Source organism: Miscanthus floridulus, chromosome 10, assembly GCF_019320115.1.
Source record: "Miscanthus floridulus cultivar M001 chromosome 10, ASM1932011v1, whole genome shotgun sequence".
Taxonomy (NCBI): Eukaryota; Viridiplantae; Streptophyta; class Magnoliopsida; order Poales; family Poaceae; genus Miscanthus; species Miscanthus floridulus.
In genome coordinates, this window is record NC_089589.1 from 12710623 (window position 1) to 12723625 (window position 13003).

The following is a 13003-nucleotide window of genomic DNA, read 5'->3' on the forward strand; positions in this document are numbered from 1 at the left end:
AAGCTGCCGATCATCCAGCACCAGGCTGTAGCACTTATTTTTTACATCTCGTAGCCTTTGTACAAAGCTCTCTACCGATTCATCATTACGCTGTCTCAATTTTACTAAATCGGTAAGCTTATTTTCATGGATTCCAGCAAAGAAATACTTATGGAATTGTTTTTCTAGATCAACCCAAGTAATAATAGAATTTGGTGGTAATGAAATGAACCATGTAAATGCTAATCTAGACAAAGATGATGAAAATAATCGAACTCTTAATTCATCTCTGTTAGCTGCCTCTCCACATTGAATAATGAAGCGATTGACATGTTCCATTGTTGATGTATCATCTTGCCCAGAGAATTTAGTGAAATCTGGTACCTTGTACCGATTTGGGAGAGGAATTAAATCGTATGCAGGAGGGTATGGAGTCCGATAAGAATAAGTATTGACCTTGGGCTTTATCCCAAACTGATCCTTCATAATTTCTGCTATCTTATCGGCCCAAAAAGCATCAGCCTCCTGCTGACGAACTGGTTGAATTTCTACAGGAGGTGCCTGCTGACATCCCTCCACATATCTTTGTAGCCCACGATCTCCAGCAATCGGCATATTTGCCGTTACTTGTGGCCCATTAGCCTGTTGGAAAGGATTCATCGGCTGGGCTGCCGATGCTTGATTCTGGAAACCAGCTTGCATATGACCTTGTTGAATCCCTGCAACCTGCTGATTTCGCTGAACTGTATGTTGAACAGGTAACTGTCCTGACCAATCATTATTAGAACTCATCGGTACAAAACTTACCGATGGCTGGTAATTTGCTGATATTGTTGGATAATTATAACTGGTTTGAGGCATGAACTGAACCCCAGTTTGACTCATAGCAGGGGCTTTCTGCTGCATCGGCAGTAAGCTCGCCGATGGACTTGAATTGAATGTTTGAACCATAGGCATCTGGAAACCTCCTGGAGTTGGTTGCATAGAAGTAGTTGCGGCATATTGAGGCACTTGAGCCATCGGCGAAACGGCCAATGGTATAGGCGCTCTTCCTACTGCATCAAACACTTGAGGTAATCTAGGATTGAAAGCAGATGACTCTGGAGGCATGCCATATCCCCACCAATTAGTAGGAATCTAGCTATTCTGAGACACAGGGCCTGACATAGCTGATGCCGATAGATCTGTATTAAGTTGAACTCGCCCTCCTGGTAGTACCTGATCTGATTGTATCGGTGTAGATTGAATATTAGGTGAACCTGCCAATACTGGAGGGGAAGTAACTTCTGTACCCACAACGGCCGAAGGAGCCGATGGAGTTTTGACAGATGCCGGCTCTGGTTGATGATAGGCAGGCCCAATGTAATGTGGTGCCGCTTGTCCTTCTTTGAGAGTTCGAACCACAGCATTATGAACATTATTGGACAGCACATTGGAATGATTAATCAAAGCATGATTTACTGCAGAATTAACCATCTCTTGAAGTTTACCAGGATTGGAGTCAAAGGTAACCTGCCGAGGCAACGGCAAATCTTGCTTCTGGATGACTTGTCCACTCTTGTTCAAGCTAAACGATCTCAGACAAAGCTGCTTGTATTCTTCTATAGCCTTTTCCATAGCCTGCCTCTGTTCTTCCTTGAGATCTTCTTCTGATACTGCGATAATGTTCCCTGAATCGATCTCGGGATTGAACATATTGATTGATTGGTCCCACCGGGCGTGCCAAAAGATGTGTTGATGCAAAAGTGGATCTGCAAACACAAAGGGCTAATACCCGAATCGATATCCAAAGCGTGCCAGTCGATTTGACCTGCTAATCGACAAGGATGAAGATACGAACACTTTGGTCCTGACAACAGCGATACACCCGGAAGTCACGGCCAAGAGGTGCTCACGCGGAACTCGAGAATCGCCGAAGATCGCACTGAAACGATGCAGCTCGCCGAATCAATGAGAACTCGTAAAAAAGGAAAAATATGCAAATTGACGAAGTCGCCGAAAAGTAAGTAGATGCAAATAGGAGTAAAAATTGGTTTTGATATTGATTGATATATCTATTACATTGCCCCTTACTCCATATTTATACCCTGATCTAAAGAGACACAACCAAACACAACTAGGACACTAATCCCATATCTAAGGAAACACGTGACTCTTATATGAATCATACCCTAACAAACATAGAAAAGGAAATCAACTCCTATCTATTTCCCTGTCCGCCTCAATTACGATGGAAATCTCACCATCCTCCTTCCCATCGGCATACTCCCTATTTCATCGGCAGTAGTCTTCAAGTCTTCCTTCATCGGCATACTCCCTGTTTCATCGGCAGTAGTCTTCAAGCCTTCCTTCATCGGCATACTCCATGTTTCATCGGCAGTAGTCCTCAAGCCTCCCTTCATCGGCATCGACAATAACACCTCCAACCTCATCGGCAACGCCCGAGTCCAAATCAACCTTTCCATCGACCATCACCAGCTATCGGCAACCATCTTTACAAACTGGCTTTCATCGGCTATCAAAGTATTCAATAACTTTCCCCTTGCCGATTAGTCCACTCCGATTATTTTGACACGTGCAAAAAACGGTGTCAACAGCTATGAAGGTCAATGAGCACATTTTGAAAAACTCATCAAGTCTAGTTTCCAATGCCACTGGGGCCGAGCAGTTTGGACCCTCCACTAGTGAGATCCGAGTAGTTTAGTGCATACTGCTCAGGAGGTGGTCAGACCTCTCGAAACTGATAGTACCGTCAAAAAGAAAATACCATAACTCTTGATTCTCGAAGGCTATGGAGGTCAATGTGGACTTTTCGGAAAGCCTATGGAGTCTAGTTTCCAATGCCACCAGGGCCAACCAGTTTGGACTCTCCACTAGTGAGATCCGAGTAGTTTAGTGCAGACTGCTTAGGAGGTCAACAGTATTCCCGATGTTCAACTTTCTGTGTAAAACTGTACCATTCTACAATGTTTCGTAGTGCATGCTGCACATGGTGTGAAAGCTTATCAAGTTAACTTTCCAACGCAACCAACGGCGCGTCAATTGGAATTTCCAAGGTGTAGTTATTGCCAAAACACTGAAGACTGGGCAGAAGACCAACAGCCACGCGGGAACTCTCCAAGAACTCATTTCATGGAAGCCCTTTCACATAGTCTATCTTTTCATTTTCATTTCGTGTTTATACCTATCTAGGAGGTCTGTTCCTAGTATAAATACCCCATTACTACATAGCAAACAAAGACTTTTAATAATCGAAATACAGAACCCTTTTGTTTAGTTGTGTGCTAACAAATATTGAGAGTGATCTCTACCCCTTCGCTCTTGTGATTTCCTTCGCGGGATTACAGAAGCGGCGGTTTCATCCACTCCCAATTGGTGCTCCTACTCCCTTCGAGGTTTCCTCGATTGATTGTAGGTTGTGTTGGTTAGTTCTTTGAGAGTGTGGTTAGGCGAATCCTTGATTCAGGTTGCCGGTTAAAGACGGTGGTTGGCTTCGAGTTTTGTTTGCTAGATTGCACTAGTTATCGCTGCTTGCAACAAGTTATCCGGCTGTTCTATAGCTAGTTATCTGGTGATTGATCCTACGTCATGAAGATCGGGACCCGTGACGTATCAGGAAGGGTGTAGGCTATACAGGTGGGAAGGTTAAGTTGATATGGTGACGGCTAGGGTTAGTGGCACATACATAGGCATATGCCTTGGTCTAATTAAGATGAGGAGATGGGTATGAGGTTAGCCATACATAAGTGTGATATTCAGCATTTATATGTATGCGTGTATATTCATACCCACCATGTATGCCTATGCATGCTACTTATTATTTCTATGTGTGTGTCGGCACATACATACATGTACATGTATATGCCTAGGGTTAGGGTGAAGGTTAGCCATGCGTAAGTATAACTACCTGCATGTGCATATTTGAGTGTTTATATTTATATTCTCACCGCGTATGTACTGGCATGGGTGCAAGTATAATATTTTATATGTGTATATTTATCCATGTACTTATATACATAGTATAGTGTATATACGTACATGGACCTACACGGCTAAGGGGTGTTAATTAATGGATGTAACTACGGGCTTAATATAAAAGAAATGAAAGGCAATCATTACTAGAATTTAAATGGGCACCAAAGATTATGAAAAAGGGTATGGTTATGTAGGGTTTTATTTTAGAAGATTTTTGGTGAAAGAATTACGGAATTCAGAGTTAAGATGGAAAGGATATAAATTGCCGAAGTTTATCGGCAAAGCGCGAATGGAATGGAACTTGGAAATTGTTCTTGGATTTTGGTTGATGGAAAAAGGAGTGGGAAATGTTTGGGTAGGTTCTAGGGTGGCTCTAGTTTATTTATAAAATTTTTGAGAATTTTTCTGGAATAAGAAAGGGCTTACTTTACTCTCCTGTGTATGTTCTCGTGTGCGCCTAGCAATTTCCTCGCAGATTAGAGGCTGACGCATGGGCCAGGGTTGGTGGGCTCGGCCTCTGGCACTGTGTCATGGACCGGGCCTTGCACTGTGCTATGGACCTCGTGCTCCTTCTCTGGGTCCGTATGCACCGCGTCCATAGGAGGAAGGGGGACGGGGTGCAGGCACTGTCGTGTGGGGTCCGTGAGACGAGGTGGCGTACTCCTATTGGCTGGACGACGTGGCTGAGGCGGACGGCATCCCGATGGCGTCTTCGGGTCGCTCGGGGGAAATAACTTTTTACCATTATAACGTTCTCACCTTGACGAATTCTCATATTTTTTCATCAGCGTTGTGCGCTCTGAGATACACTTTTACCACTTTTGCACTCGTGACGCTCCAGCATAGCTTGCCACGTCGGCCCCGAGCGCGCGAAGAGTGCAAAATGACCTCGCCTGCCCCTGTCTCCTCGTCTTAGCTATCCGGACCGGTCTCAGTTGACCCAGCCGGACCATTTGCCCTGTCCCCTTAGTAGGAGCAGCGCCGCCGTGGCCTCCCGGAGCAGCGTCCGGTACATGTCGCCGCGGCCCTCCAGCGCCCCCCCCCCCCCCCCCCCCCAGCGTCAGCTCCGACCCGTACCGCTGCGCCGCCAGGGGCCCGAACGCCATGGCCACAGTCGTGTTCGGGGTCAGCACCTTCTAGTGGCAGCGGTGGTCCGGCGACGCCCACATGCTGTGCCAAGTGCCATGCATGCAACGATTGGATCGGTCAGGAGAAATCAAAGGGAAGTAATACAGGGAAACAAACGATCGACGTACTCGTAGGTGCAGGCGGAGCCCTGCGATGGTGCCGTTGGAGGAGGAGGCGGCGGCGGCGGCAGGACCTGTGGCTCCTGTGGCTGGTGGGGCTGTTCCTGCGGCAAATTCGTTGGCGGTTTTCGCCAAACGGGCGGCAGGAGCCTTGGCCTGCGGCGCCAGAAGGGCGGGAGCGGAGAAGAGGAAGCCGGCGCCGGCGCCTGGGCGACTGGTGGCCTGCTGCCGCGCGCGTCTTGACCTGTCGTGTCCCGGGCAGAAGTCCATGGCCTCCTCCGGCTGCGAGAGCAGCGGCGGCACGGTGTAGAGCGCGAGGCCCAGCATGCGGAAGGCGAGCGTGAGCTCGCGCGGCGCGCCGGGGGACGTCGCGGCGCCGCCGCAGTGTCCCGTCCCCTGGACGACGCGCGCCGTGCAGCGGTTCATGTCCGGGGATCCCTCCATGCGGACGGAGAAGCCGCCGAACCAGTTGGTGTTGCTCTCCCGCACCGTCAGCCGGGTGTCGCCGCCGCCGCACTGGATGGCCACGCGCGCGCCTGCAATGGCAAGAGCAAGAGCATGCAGTGCACGTCTGGTTCGTGATGTACGGGATTGGATGGGTTAGGTGGGCAGGAGCAAGAGCGTGTGAAGTGCAGTGCAGGAATGGCATGGATGACCAGAGCGGGAGGTGATGGATGCCCAACCCAAGTACGTACCGTAGAGCGGGTAGTCGAAGAGTCCCTTGGCGTCGTCCTTGCACTGGTCGTAGAACACCATGCCGGCCACCACCGTGCTGGCCGCCGGCACCGTCGCCTCCGCCACCGCGGTGAATCCCAACAGCACCAGCAAGATGAGTAGCCTGCGGGTGCTGATGACCACCATCTGATTCTGATGCGGCACCGTCGCCTGCGGGGGAGATGAAGGGGACAGGGCAAATGGGCCGGCTGGGTCAACTGAGATCGGTCCAGATAGCTAAGACGAGGGGGCAGGGGCACGCGAGGTCATTTTGCATCCTTTGCGTGCTCGGGGCTGACGTGGCAAGCTGTGCTGGAGCGCCACGAGTGTAAAAGTGGTAAAAGTGTATCTCGAAGCGAACAACGCTGATGAAAAAATATGGAAATTCGTCAAGGTGAGAACTGGAGAGTGACCACCCGTTATAATGGTAAAAAGTTATTTGTCCCGGGTCGCTCTCGTCCACTCGTCCTCGTTCGCATCCCCCGTCTCCAACCGAGAGAGAAATAGAAAGAGGGAGCAGAGCGGGGGGGGGGGGGGGGGGGGGGGGGGGGTGAGCAGAGCCGAACGGTGGGCGGGTGGCGGCGCTTGGCTGCGGCACGGCGGCCGACGTGGGCAGCTAGGGCGGCGCAGAGAGGGGCGGATGGAGAGGCGCGACGGTCTGGCGGAGAGCAGAGCAAGGGTCGAGAGAGGGGGGCGACGGCGCAGGTCAAGGCGAGGGCGGGGGGAATGGATGGAGGGAGCAGAGGGGGCGAACAGAGCTGGGGCGGCGCACGGCTCCGGCGATGGTGGACCGGGACGCGAGCGGCCTTCGTCGTGGGGTCGCGGCTAGTGTGGGAGCAGAGCAAGGTGGGGAAAAGGAGGAGAGGAAAGAGAGACGCGGCGGTGGTGACGGCTTCGGCCCCGGCGGTGGTGTCCTGCCTCCTTCGTGAGACCGAGGGAGACCCGCCCGAGCTCGGCTCGTCGCCATCGTCGAAGCAAGCAGCCGAAGAGTAAGCGAGCTCGTTTCCCCACCTTCGTGCTTCGTGTGTCTTGGCGGTGGTGTCCATCCAGGATGACCTCGCCGCCCTTTTATGGGTGAGCGAAGGCGGTGACCAGGAGAAATATCTCCGGCGGCAGGCGAAGGCGGTGCTTGAGCTCGGTACAATAAGGCGGTAACGCCCAAAATATCTCCCATGGCGGCATGGAGGCGGTGCGCACAGTAAGGAGGTGGCCTTGCTTGAGTGCGGCGGCAGGAGCGTCCAGGGAGCAGCGGTGCAGGCTCGAGCTGTCGACGAGTTTTTCGGAAGGGATAAGATCGATGCCGGATGACGACACGGGAGAACGACGGCCACGCGGGGCGGACGCGGCGTCCACTCGCTGGGCGACCTGGGCCACGGGCCGTTGCCGTTCCTGGGCTGGGCTAGCACGGGAGGGACAGAGGGATGGTCCATAGGAGAGGGAAGAATATGTAGCAAAAGATTTTTGTATTTATGATGTATTTTCCCATCTTCCAGAAAATAAGAGAAATGGTTTTATATTCCAGATTTCCTAGAGAAAAGAAATTAAATATGAAATGAGATTTGAGATGGTAATAGGTTTCAAAAAATCAAGGGGATTATTTTGGTGCCACAAATAAATTATAGAAAACAAACACACAAGCATTCAAGCAATATTTCAAACACAAATGCATATGGTGTATTTTGATACAAGGGTTTTTGGAAAAAAAAGGTTTGAAAGGTGGTTTTGTATGAAATAAACTAGCCAGGTTTTAGTTTGTTGTAAAGTTTTGAAAAGTTCAAATTTTAAGTGGATTTTATCATGATGCAAAATATAGGGTGTTACAATTGGCCGTCTTACCAAACATACTCCTTATCTTCTTCATAATCGGCCCAATTTTGATCTGACACACGCTTTCCAAGCCGATTATGGACAACATATTTATTTTTATTTTTTATGCACCGATTCATGTCACTTGATTGATAACTCAAACGCTCATGGATGGATCGGCGGTTGACTTGAGATTGCCTGTACTCTCCATACTGATTACTGCACTCAGGACAATTGTTCTTGGTATGCAATCTCAAACCTTCATTCTAGCAATGTCTAAAGAAAGGATAATTCCAATGTACTTCATCCTGTTCTCTTTCATGCTCTTCTTCCTCGTCTGTATTCTTCTTCTAACCAATGTTGGTAATCCTTCTCTTTCTGGCATTGCTCATGTCAGTTCTTTTGTATGTCTCGCTGCTTCTTGGCTTCCTTGTATTCATCGGCTGTCATTTGTGCTCTTGGGTCGACTGTCCCAGCCTCCTTTGCTTTAGCCGATGTCAATACTTTAGCTTTTCCTTTGATCAAAGTGATGTCTACCATGTTCGTGCTTGCAGGAAAGGATGTCCATCTATCTTCATCGGCCTCCTAGCCGATTCAAACTTGAGCCTTCCTTGCTCAATAGCTCTCTGAATATGTTGTCAGAAGACTTTACAATCATTGGTATTATGAGATACGGAATTATGGAATTTGCAGTACCTCTTCTTCTTGAGCTCTTCAGCTGATGGAATCGTGTGACTTGCGGACAATTGGAGTTGTCCCTTTTCCAGCAATAAATCAAAGATTTGATTGGCCTTGGTAATGACAAAATCATAATTATCTTTAGTGATCTTTACCCAAGGACAAGATACTGCCTTCTTGTTTTTAGTCCGCTCAGCAATTCCGATCTCTACTCCCTCATCTTCAGAGTCTGAATCATAAGAATCGACTGTGGCCATGCCTTTCTCGTATCTATCTCTGTGCATGCTTTGATGTTAGCTTTCATGAGCCAAAACTTTTTGAAACAAGTGAGCCAAGTTCTCAAATTCTTGCCCAGTGAATTTTTCTATGATTACTGGGAGCATTCCTTGAAGGGCCAAATTAGCCAATTGGCCATCATACAAATTCAAAGAGTAGCAACGACTCCTAACTTCTCTGAATCTTTGAATATACTCAGAAGCTAACTCATTGTTTCTTTGCCTCATGTTTATCAAGTCTGTAATCTTCATCTCCTCGGTGTCAGTATAAAAGTAACCATATAATTTCTTCTCCAAATCGGCCCATCCCTTGATAGCATTGGGTTTTAGTGATGAGAGCCAAGTAAAAGCCGGTCCAGATAGAGACAACGAAAAGAATTGAACTCTATATGCTTGTTCAACAGAAGCTTCTCCCAGGTGAGCAATAAAATGGCTGAAATGCTCCATAGTTGATGTCCCGTCTTGTCTAGAAAACTTGGAGAAATAAAAAACTCTATAGCGTGGTGGGAGAGCTACCAAATCATACCATTCGGACGCTGGTACAAACAGGCTTGATCTTTAGGCTTCAAATCGAATTGACTTTGAATCAAATCGGCTATTCTATTCGCCATCTCGTCGGGATTGAAACCTGCTGTAGGCGGACGGTGCTGATTCTGACCTTGCTGGGCACCAGGATTATAATTCTAAGTGTCTTTGTACCCTGGGTGCAATGCATAATCGTACGTGCTGGCATAAAAAATACCATGGAACCCTTGTGGATATTCAATATGTTGAGTCCTCGAGACGTTGACCCTCGAAGTCGGCTATCAAAATTAACTGGATCAACATCTCTAATAATCCTTTGGTATGATGGCGCTATCTTCTGAATCGATGGCGGTGTCCTCGTTGAAGTGTTGAACGTAGCCAGCTAAGAAGACTGTTGTTGCTGAGACGACTGTGTATGCTGTGTAGGCGGTTGTTGCACATGTTGCGTTTGTGGCTGCTGTGGGGATTGACCAGATGATTGCTGAACTTGTAGTGAATCTGATGCTTGTGGTACTTCTTCAACAACCGGCTGCTTGCTTGTGCTAGCTATGGCTGCTTCAGCCGATGGTTGAGGAATGTTGAAATATGCAGGTCCCTCTTGATACACTGGAGCACCATATAACACCTCCTTCATCATGTTCCGGAGTGTTATTAGAAACATTGTGTTGTGATTGGCTAGAGCATCATCAACACTCTTATTGATTCCCTCCAGCACAATCATCTTCTCATCATCATCAACTTGGTCTCTTTGTCCTGAGAGTAAAACCCTTGGTAATGGAAACTTCCGCATAATCTTGTTGTCACGGGTTCTACTGAAGGACATCATGCACTTGTCCTCAAAATCAATGACCGCCTTCTCAACTTCATCTTTGAGCTCTTTAGGCAGCTCAGTGATCTTGATGTCCAGTATTGCTCCCTTATCACCCATCTTGACGATTGTGGTCCCACTGGACGTGCCAGAAAATGTGTCGACGCAGAAATTTAGATCACCGCGCCGGGGACACATGGCTAGCCTGAAAGTCCTTCCGATGCAGGACATGCCGGTTTCGAGTTTGCGGACATGCCAGTCAATTTGACTTATAATTGACAAGGGAAAGGTTGATTAGTAATTTAAGGCGGAACATGTCGGTGTTGCTCCAGATATTTCCAAATGTGTAGCTAAATAGCCAATGAATAAGGCTATCAACTACAGAGTTGATATCCTGATAGTGTGATGGTATAAAACAAGTAAGCGCAGTTCTTATCGGTTGATTAACCAAGACAAAAAATACTTTAACAATTAACACAGAGCCGATAATTTATCTTAAAGAACACAATATGCGTATGATTGTCTATTTTAACATAAACAGACTTATAAACCATCTAGTATCAATTTAACATACATATCAAATAGTTCAAACTGATACGGCATTGATAAAGATAGTAAAATAAAGCTATCAGATCCATAAATCTATTTATATTAAATATAAACACTCATAAACACATTATGGCATGAAAGCGCCGATCATCGGCTATCTTAAGGAAAGAGCTGATGAGAACATGATAAGATATTATGATATGGCAGACTATCGGCTATGAAGCCGATGTGATGTAAAAAGGTATAGCATGTAAACAATCATTCATTTAATATAAATAAACCCATGAACTAGCCAGATTCAATCTATCATTGCTACCAAACAGGTCAAAATGATGCAGGTTGGCATAAACAATAAACAGAAACCAAAAAACCCACAGATCTATCCATAGTTCAACAAAGTCATAAAAACATGCTATAAACATGGAAGTATAACGGCCACATAGCCGATGGGAGCATAGTTGTCGGTGTTTCGTACAAGCACCGGCAAGTAAATTTATAGTAATGCGCGTTAGGCCCGGATGGTGCGCTAAAGGACACAAGATTTATACTGGTTCAGGCCGAATGTCCCTACGTCCAGTCTGTTGTTGCTCGTGTTATTAGCACCGAAAAATAGTTCGCGGTAGGGGGTACAAACGGTCGAGAGAGGGACTGATCCCAAGTCTCTGATGGAAGGGTCGAAAGGATGCCAAGAGCTTGGTAGCAGCTTGACTGTGTGTGATGTGTGTTGTGTTGTCAAAAGTCGGTGCCCTTGTTGGAGGAAGCACATCCCCTTTTATAGATGAAGGGGACGGCTTTACAAGTGAGAGGGCACGGATGTGTATGCTACCCCGCCTTGTTGTTCACGTCTACCAAGCCTTGTAGTCCATTTCGGCGGGTGCGAGAACATGGTAAGCACCTACAATACTATCGATGCCACTGTAGAATGTCAGGATGGCTACAGAGTACTGCTCCGCGCAGGATATGGACTCTGGTATAGTAGTTTTGACTTATGAGCCTTGCCTAGCCTTGCTCTGCATGCCTTCTGGTTCTTATGAGTCCCCGTCGGAGGGTCGAGGGGTCAGGGTCCGAAGTAGCGCTGTGGGCAAGGCCTTTCGTTCGGAGAGGGCGTCCAGAGACTGAGGCGAGTGCTCCGATCTGGTGGACCCGAGGGGCCATGAAGCAGACGCCGCTCCCCTAGGATCATAACATGGTGACAGCACATCCGTCATTTGTGGAGGACGCGAGTCCTTTCCTGGACCGTAGTGGTTGTTGTATGTCTACGTCAGGTTCCGTGTCCCGGAGCTGAAGGCGGTGCCTACAACTCTGTAGGGCGAAGAGCACGCACCCGCAACACTTTTTAGACTCAGCTATGCCTAGGAGGGTCTAGAGCGCCCATCTCGTCGTTCCCTGGCAGTACTTTTCCTACCGGGGTGCAGGGTATGGTCCTCGAAGCCATGGTTGACCCGAACGTCTTGTCCTACTCTGTACCTATCATCATGAGGGGGCAGAGAGAGGTTGACAGGCGAGACGAAACCCGTCTTTGGACATTGGGCGAGGCGAAGTCCGCCCTCGTGGGTCAGGCGAGGTGGAGTCTATTCCTAGGCCCTCGGGCGAGGCGGAGCTGGCCCTTATCCCTCAGGAGAGACCAAGCCCAGCCCTCGGTGGTCGGGCGAGGCGGGGTTAGCCCAAGAGCGTCGGACGAGGCGAAGTCTAGCCCTTAGCCCTCGGGCGAGGTGGAGCTGGCCCGAGGGCGTCGGGCGAGGTGGAACCAAACTCCCGTCATTCGGGCAAGGAATGCAGCGGCATCCTTGTCCGTCTGGGAGTTTTTAACGTTCGATGGTTATTGGTTCCACCTCCTGAAGTACCCCGGTGTTAGGTCCCCGACAGTAGCCCCCGAGCCTCCGGGTGATTCAGACAGAATCACTCGGGGGGTGTCTTTGATTTCGTCGGAGTTAATTTGCCAGAGGGTGCGGCCTAGGGGGTAGTATCGGACCCTTCGTGGGTTAGGTTGAAATACTTGGTTTTTTGTCGACGGGATATTTCAGTCAGTGCCGGCCTGGCTGGGACCTGACTGTGGATCGAGGCCCTGGTGACGGTTGCGTCCTTGAGTCTCGGTAGTTTGCGGGCCTATCCCTCATTGGGATGGGCCTTTGGCTTTAGGACCCTAGGTGGGCCGGAGGGAAAAAGCTCTGCGACCCATGTCCCCTCGATGGAGAAAGGCCAAGGAAAAGAAGAATCTCAACGACCTTCTTGCTACCCTCCGAACCCTGAAGGAGAGGGGTGTGAAGGGGTCGGGGATTATTGGTGCCTACCACGCGAGGAGGGTTGCGCCGTTGATGGCGCGCACACTTCCCCTGTATCAGATGGTGCTGGAAGCATCGTTCAAAGGGACGACGCTTGCCGACGATGCGCTCCCTCCCTCCGAGGTGGCACAGCGTATTAAGGAGGTGATGGAGCCCACGAAGGAC

The 13003-nt window shown here is 48.8% G+C and overlaps 1 pseudogene; it reads right to left on the bottom strand.

Annotated features, from left to right (window-relative positions):
• Positions 1–2240: 2240 nt before the first annotated feature.
• Positions 2241–6102, bottom strand: LOC136486271 (uncharacterized; annotated as a pseudogene).
• Positions 6103–13003: the final 6901 nt, after the last annotated feature.